This window comes from Budorcas taxicolor, chromosome 2, assembly GCF_023091745.1.
Source record: "Budorcas taxicolor isolate Tak-1 chromosome 2, Takin1.1, whole genome shotgun sequence".
In the NCBI taxonomy this organism is placed as follows: Eukaryota; Metazoa; Chordata; class Mammalia; order Artiodactyla; family Bovidae; genus Budorcas; species Budorcas taxicolor.
The window spans coordinates 57,706,309-57,713,136 of NC_068911.1; positions in this window are offsets into that span (position 1 = coordinate 57,706,309).

Sequence of the window (6,828 nt, forward strand, 5' to 3'; positions counted from 1 at the left end):
GTAGAGTTCCCTGTGCCATACAGTAGGTTCTTTTTGGATACCTATTTAATAGAAGTATTTATGTTAATCCCAAACTCTTAATATATCCCTCCCCCACTTTCCCCTTTGGTAACATAGTTTGTTTTCTTTGTGAGTCAATTTCTATTTTGTAAATAAGTTCATTTGTATCCTTTTTTAAAAAATTCCATCTAAAAGTGATATCATAGGATACTTGCCTTTGACTTATTTCACTCAGTAGGACAATTTCCATCCATATTGCTGCAAATGGCATTATTTCATTCTTTTTAATAGCTGAGTAATATTCTAACACATATACATACTGTATCTTCTTAACCTCTGTCAACAGACATTTAGGTTGCTTCCATGTCTTGGCTATTTACAATGAACACTGCAATGCAAGTATCTTTTAGAATTATGATTTTCTTCAGATATTTGCCCAGGAATGGTACTGCAATATCATATACTAACTCTATTTCTAGCCTTTTGAGGAAACTCCATACAGTTTTCCATAGTGGCTGCACCAGTTTATATCCCCACCAATAGGGTTAAGAGGGTTCCCTTTTCTTCACACTCTCCAGCATTTATAATTTGTAGAATTTTTTTAATGATGGCCATTGTGACTGGTGTGAGGTAATACCTCATGGTACTTTTGATTTGTATTTCTCTAATAATTAGCAATGTTGAGCATTTTTTTCATGTACCTTTTGGCCATCTGTGTATCTTCTTTAGAGAAATGTCTATTTATATCTTCTGCCCATTGTTTAAGTTGTTTGTTTTTTTGACATTGAGTTGTAAGAACTATTTGTATATTTTTGGAAATTAATCCCTTGTCAGTTGCATCACTTGCAAATATTTTCCCCCATTCTATAGGTTATCTTTTCATTTTGTTTGTGGTTTCCATTGCTGTGCAAAAGCTTATGAGTTTAATTAGGTCCCATTTGTTTATTTTTATTTTTATTTCCATTATTCTAGGAGATGGATCCCAAAAGATATTTCTGTGATTTATGTCAGAGAGTGTTCTGCCTGTTTCCCTCTAAGAGTTTTATAGCGTCCAGCCTTACATTTAGGTCTTTAATACATTTTGAGTTTATTTTTGTGTGTTAGAAAATGTTCTTTCATTCTTTTACATGTAGCTGTCCAGTTTCCCCAGCACCACTTATTGAAGAGACTGTCTTTTCTCTCTTGTACATTCTTGCCCCTTTCGTCATAGATTAACTGACCATCAGAGTATGGGTTTATTTCTGGGCTTTCTGTCCTTTCCATTGATATAAATATCTGCTTTTGTGCTGGGGATACACTCAGCTTAGAATTTTCTAAACAATCAAGGTACTATAATTTAAATACCAAATCCATTTGAAGGCGAGGCCCAGGTTTAAATTTCTCATAGGAACTTTCTTTCCCAACCAATAAAGAAGAGGAAATCTTCATTTTTATCTCCTTCAGCCTCCATCCCAATGGATGGATGTTTTAGTCCTTTCTCTTGCCATATATCCAACTCTCTAGCTCCAGAGCCCAATACCTACCCTCACATCCATGTGTAGGTTTTCACACCCAAGCCTCTAGTTGGCCCTAGACCTCCTCCCGGCTCTCACTGTCCATGTCTCTACCTTTCTCTCTAATGCTTATACTCGTATTTCCTCTGGCACCTGAGGATTTCCTCCTTACACTGTTTTAAGTCCATCCAAGCATATTTTTTAAATATTTTGCTCTATTTTCTCAAGCATTTCTAGGCATTTGTAGTGGGAAATTTTTCACCAACATTCTAGAAGCAGAAATAGCAATACTTAACATTTAATGAGTTGATGTCTGGCTGCCATAAAGCTGGCAGGTCTTCATGTGAGAATGAAATCATCCTGCTTTTAACTCTGCATTGAACTAAATTATTTTACTAGCTACAAAGTCAAATTTTTGTTTTTGTAATGATAATTCACAATTGAAAGACTTTTACACAATTAGAAGATAAAGTATTTGATAAAATGACAGGATTTTGATGTGAAAATACATAGTTGTTACACACCAAAACTACAGGAAAACAAGTGAACATGATATCAAATTAATGCCAAGTGAAGACAAATGGAATCACAAAGTTATATGAATGAAGTTTCTCAGTACACAGAAAAGAAATAGTAGGAGTCATCAACTATATATGACACTATTGCCATCATCACCAAAATTCTTCTTATAAAATATAATTCACTTTCAGATAAACATCGCCCTCTAACATATCACATTAAATAGTATTGCTAATTTGAATTTTATTTGCTTTTATGGATTGATTGATATTTACAGTATAAATTTATGATTTTGCAGCTGGGTTAGTGCTACAAGAATTGAAAGAGTCTGCCTACTATTATGGAGAAGGCAATGGCACCCCACTCCAGTACTCTTGCCTGGAAAATCCCATGGATGGAGGAGCCTTGTGGGCTGTAGTCCATGGGGTCGCTAAGAGTTGGACACGACTGAGCGACTTCACTTTCACTTTTCAATTTCATGCACTGGAGAAGGAAATGGCAACCCATTCCAGCGTTCTTGCCTGGAGAATCCCAGGGATGTGGGGGCCTGGTGGGCTGCCGTCTAATGGGTCACACAGAGTCAGACATGACTGAAGTGACTTAGCAGCAACTTAGCAGCAGCCTACTATTATAGATACAGTACATATTTTTGTAACATTATAGAAATGTAAGTAAATACTAGAGGCCAGATACTTTTTTCTCTTTTAAAAGACTAAGAAATAGAAATGCAAGTACTCAGATCCATTTTCAATTGCAAAATATTGAAAATATCCCATATGTCCATACATAGAACATAACTATACTAAACTATGGAACATTGAAACAAAGGAGTATTATGCAGCTATGAAAATTGGGAAGAGTCTCTATGTGTTGATACAAATGATTCCCAGATATGTTGTTAAATGAAAAACGGCACAGTACAAAAGACTATATCGTATGCTACTTTCTTGTAAGAAAGATGAGGAAATAGAAACACACATATCTATCTACCCAACTGTGCAAAATAAAACACAGGAGTTAAACCAGAATCTAACGAGGTTGGCTGCACGCAAGGAGTAAGTGAAATTGGGGTAAAATGCATTTAAAAATAAAAACAGAATGTGTAAGAAAAATGATACTTTCCTGAGTCTATCTATTTTACAGTTTGACTTTTAGAATCACTTCAAATGTTTACATTTCCCAATTAATAAATAATTAAAATCAACAAGTACTAATAATTAAAATTGAATGCAGACAGAAACAGATAATCTTAACTGTATTACCAATGAATAGCATAACCATATGAAACCAGAACAGAAAAAGCTTACATGTAACTTTGGAAAAACAGTATTTTGACCATATACTCTGAAAACAATATTCCAATATCACTCTCAAATAAGTTGCCTTGTTTACACAGGGGTATGGATTAGCAATTCAGAAACTACTTTTAAGTATTTCAGTATTAAGCAAATCCATAAATATATTATGAATAATGAAGGCCATGTTCCTTCCTGAATAGAGAATAGAGCTATAAATAAGGAAAGAGGGAAGGCTAGAATGATCAAATGGTATTATACTGGATCTGGAGGTATCAATATAAATTTATGATTTTTAAGGTAGAAGGGGGCAACAGAGGATGAGATGGTTGGATGGCACCATCGACTCAATGTACATGAGTTTGGAACAACTCCTGCAGGAAGCCTGGCATGCTGCAGTCCATGGGGTTGCCAAGAGTTGCATATGACTTAGCAACTGAAGGACAATCATAGATAGGCAGATAGATAAACAGAGATAGATAGACAGATAAACAAACTTAGATGTGTATGTATACTTCTCTAACTCTGTCCATTTAGAAGGTCTAAAAGCAATGATATTCCAGTACCAATACACACACCTAGTGCCTAGATCTTGGTTTTTATCGGGCTGACCAAAATTTTCATTTGGGTTTTTCTCTAAGATGGAAATGAAAAACCTGAGTGGACTGTTTGACCAACCCAAATAAATGTTATTCTTCAGAAAAAAGAACCTGGACTCTGGAGAAATAACTGATTTCTAGGGCTGGGTTAGTAAAAGTACTGGCCTAGAATATCTTGACGTTCCAGAAAGTAAGGAACTATATGCATGCGTGCACACATGCAAAAGCAGAAACGACAACACGTCAAGATCTAGGAACCAACTCCCTATGGGTAATGGGAAAATTTCAACAACCTAAATAATGATAGTGAATGGATTATAACCAACAGAATAAAATAAGAATCCACAAGTACAGACATATATAAATAAGTAATGAATAAATAGAATACAAGAGAAAGCCCTTCTTTAAAGTAGAATGCCAGTTACTACAAGTACAAAGAAAATGGAAAATCACCCTTTGTAAAATACCACAGTAAAATTTTTTTCAGTCAAGAATTATCAACTGATACTAAAATTGTGGGCAAAAATGCGTGAAAAAGAAGATATTTACTACCGGGAGCCAGCGTGAGAAATCCCACCCGTGACAAGGCCATGCGGCAGAGGCCTTGATGGGCAAGGCGAATCAGGCCTCAGGGTTTCCCCCTGGTATTTCCTGAGCATGTACCCCCCAAACTAAGAATCTGTCTGCCTTATTGTACTTTTCTACTTTTCTGACACTCTCTGGAAAAAGTTAATTCAGGGCTTCAGTCTCCTGCAAAAGAATGTCTCGGCTTAAAACCCCCTCTGATAACTCTCTAGCTTGCCTAACAGGTTCCCCCGGACTTTTTACAGCTTGTGAATTGCTTACAGTCTCCCAACTGGAGAGGCACAAGAAGCTTAAAACATCCTAGGAATGCAGGGGCTTCGAGGTGTCAAGATCATTAAAATAAAACTGATTAAGCATTTCATTGTTGAGCCAATACTTGCTGCCAAATTTTCATATCTTTTATTTGTTAATATAGTTGGTATATAGAAAAAACAAGTAGCAACATTAGATCTTTGAGTTAAGTACCTTCTTTGTTACAACCCACTGCGCCTTTGTTCTATAGAGATGAAACTTCAGTGCTTTAAGGAGATGCAGATTAAAGAAAAACACTTCAGGGGAAACGAGATTAACATTCATTAAGGAAGAGAGTCAAAAAGTGTTAGCAAGCCTCTCGGCCAGAAGATAATGTAAATCACCTGAGACCTTTTGTATACAAAAAGATACACAGAAACGGTCAGGACTGCTGCCCCTGCATGACTCTGTATCTTCCATTATGTAAAATTTAGGGTATATAAACACTTTTTAAATAATAAAGTTGGAGGGGTTTTTGCACAAGCCTGGCCTCCCCCGTGTCAATTCTTTCTCTTGCTCCTTCCTCCCACTCCTTTTCAGGCTGATCCCTTGGAACGCGGAGGCTCACCGTCTACTTACTTGCCCGGGCTTCTGAGACCCACGTGAGAGGGAGCCCAAGGCGGGGCACCCTCCACTATTCAAGCGGGCGCCTGTGGCCCAACGTAGACGGTGCGAGTTCCTTGTCTGGAACTTTATTGGTTTTCCACGTAAACCAAGTTAATCAGCCTCTTTCCTCCACTCATTTTCCTACTACACTATTTTTTCCTAATCTAATCTTATATTTCTAATTAAATAAATAAGTTTTCCTCGCCTATCCGTCTCCCCTTCGAATCACTGGATTCACCACGGCTGGACTCCGGCAATTTACCTAGTCTCAAAATATCTTTTCAAAAATGGAAACAAAATAGTTACTTTGTGGAGGAGAAAGTTGGCAGACACCACCTTAATTAGGTGATAAAATTTGAGTTCAGGCATAATGGGACAAATTGTCATCATTTGCCTCCTGATGTGATTTACTAAGAACACCAAAATGTTTCTGTGATACTCTTGCCAAAAATGCATCACTGAATATAATCATGAGGAAGATCAGGACAATCCAACTTGAATGACAATCTATAAGATAACACCAATGCTTCAAAACTGTCAAGACCATGATAATACTATTATCCAGTTGATGAAACTTTTCAGAGGCCCTTAGATTAGATATTAGTATTATATCAATGTTAATTGTCAGGTGTTATAATTATACAGCAGTATATAAAATGCTAACATTTGGAGTGCCTGGAAAGATATATGGGAATTTTGTGTTCTATTTTTGAAACTTTTTAAAAGTATGAAAGCATTTCAAAATGATTTTTTTTTAATTAAAGAGAAAAGAATGTGAATATTCTTCAAACTTGAGAAACATGACTAGCCAGGTACAGTTGGCCAAGGTAGAAATAAAAATGTGCCATACCAAAACTAAGGTGAGAAAAAGACATATTTTCATGTTCTTTGTAATATATATCAAATGTAAAATGTAGCTATTTAAAATACTGAAATCATTTTATACCATTTGAATCATTGGCTTGAATCTCCAGGCGTCTCCCTTAAATCCTCCAACCATTAAACCTCTCTCCTGGGACCCCAAGAACCTCCTATGATGGGAGAATAATGGGTTAATGTTTTGGGCCATATTTGTCCTGACTGCCCAGTGTCCATCCCATAGCAGTTGCTAAATATTTCAACTAACATCACTTATAAATGTTCTTTGAACCAGATATTCAAACATTACTAATAATATAATAACCAACAAATTCTGAGTTGTTTTTTCTGTGTGTTAGGCTGTATCCCAGTGCTTTACACTGATTATCTCGTTTGATCTTTGCAACAAACACATCAGTTTAACTAAAAATGAAAATCATACTGATATAATGCAATAACTGGTATCAAAAAATCAATAACATAAAATATGGGTTACATTACGGTAATGGTTAATGAAATGTGTAAACCTGTAGAGCTAGCCATCCAAGAGTCCTATTAGCCTAATTGCACACATGGAAATCT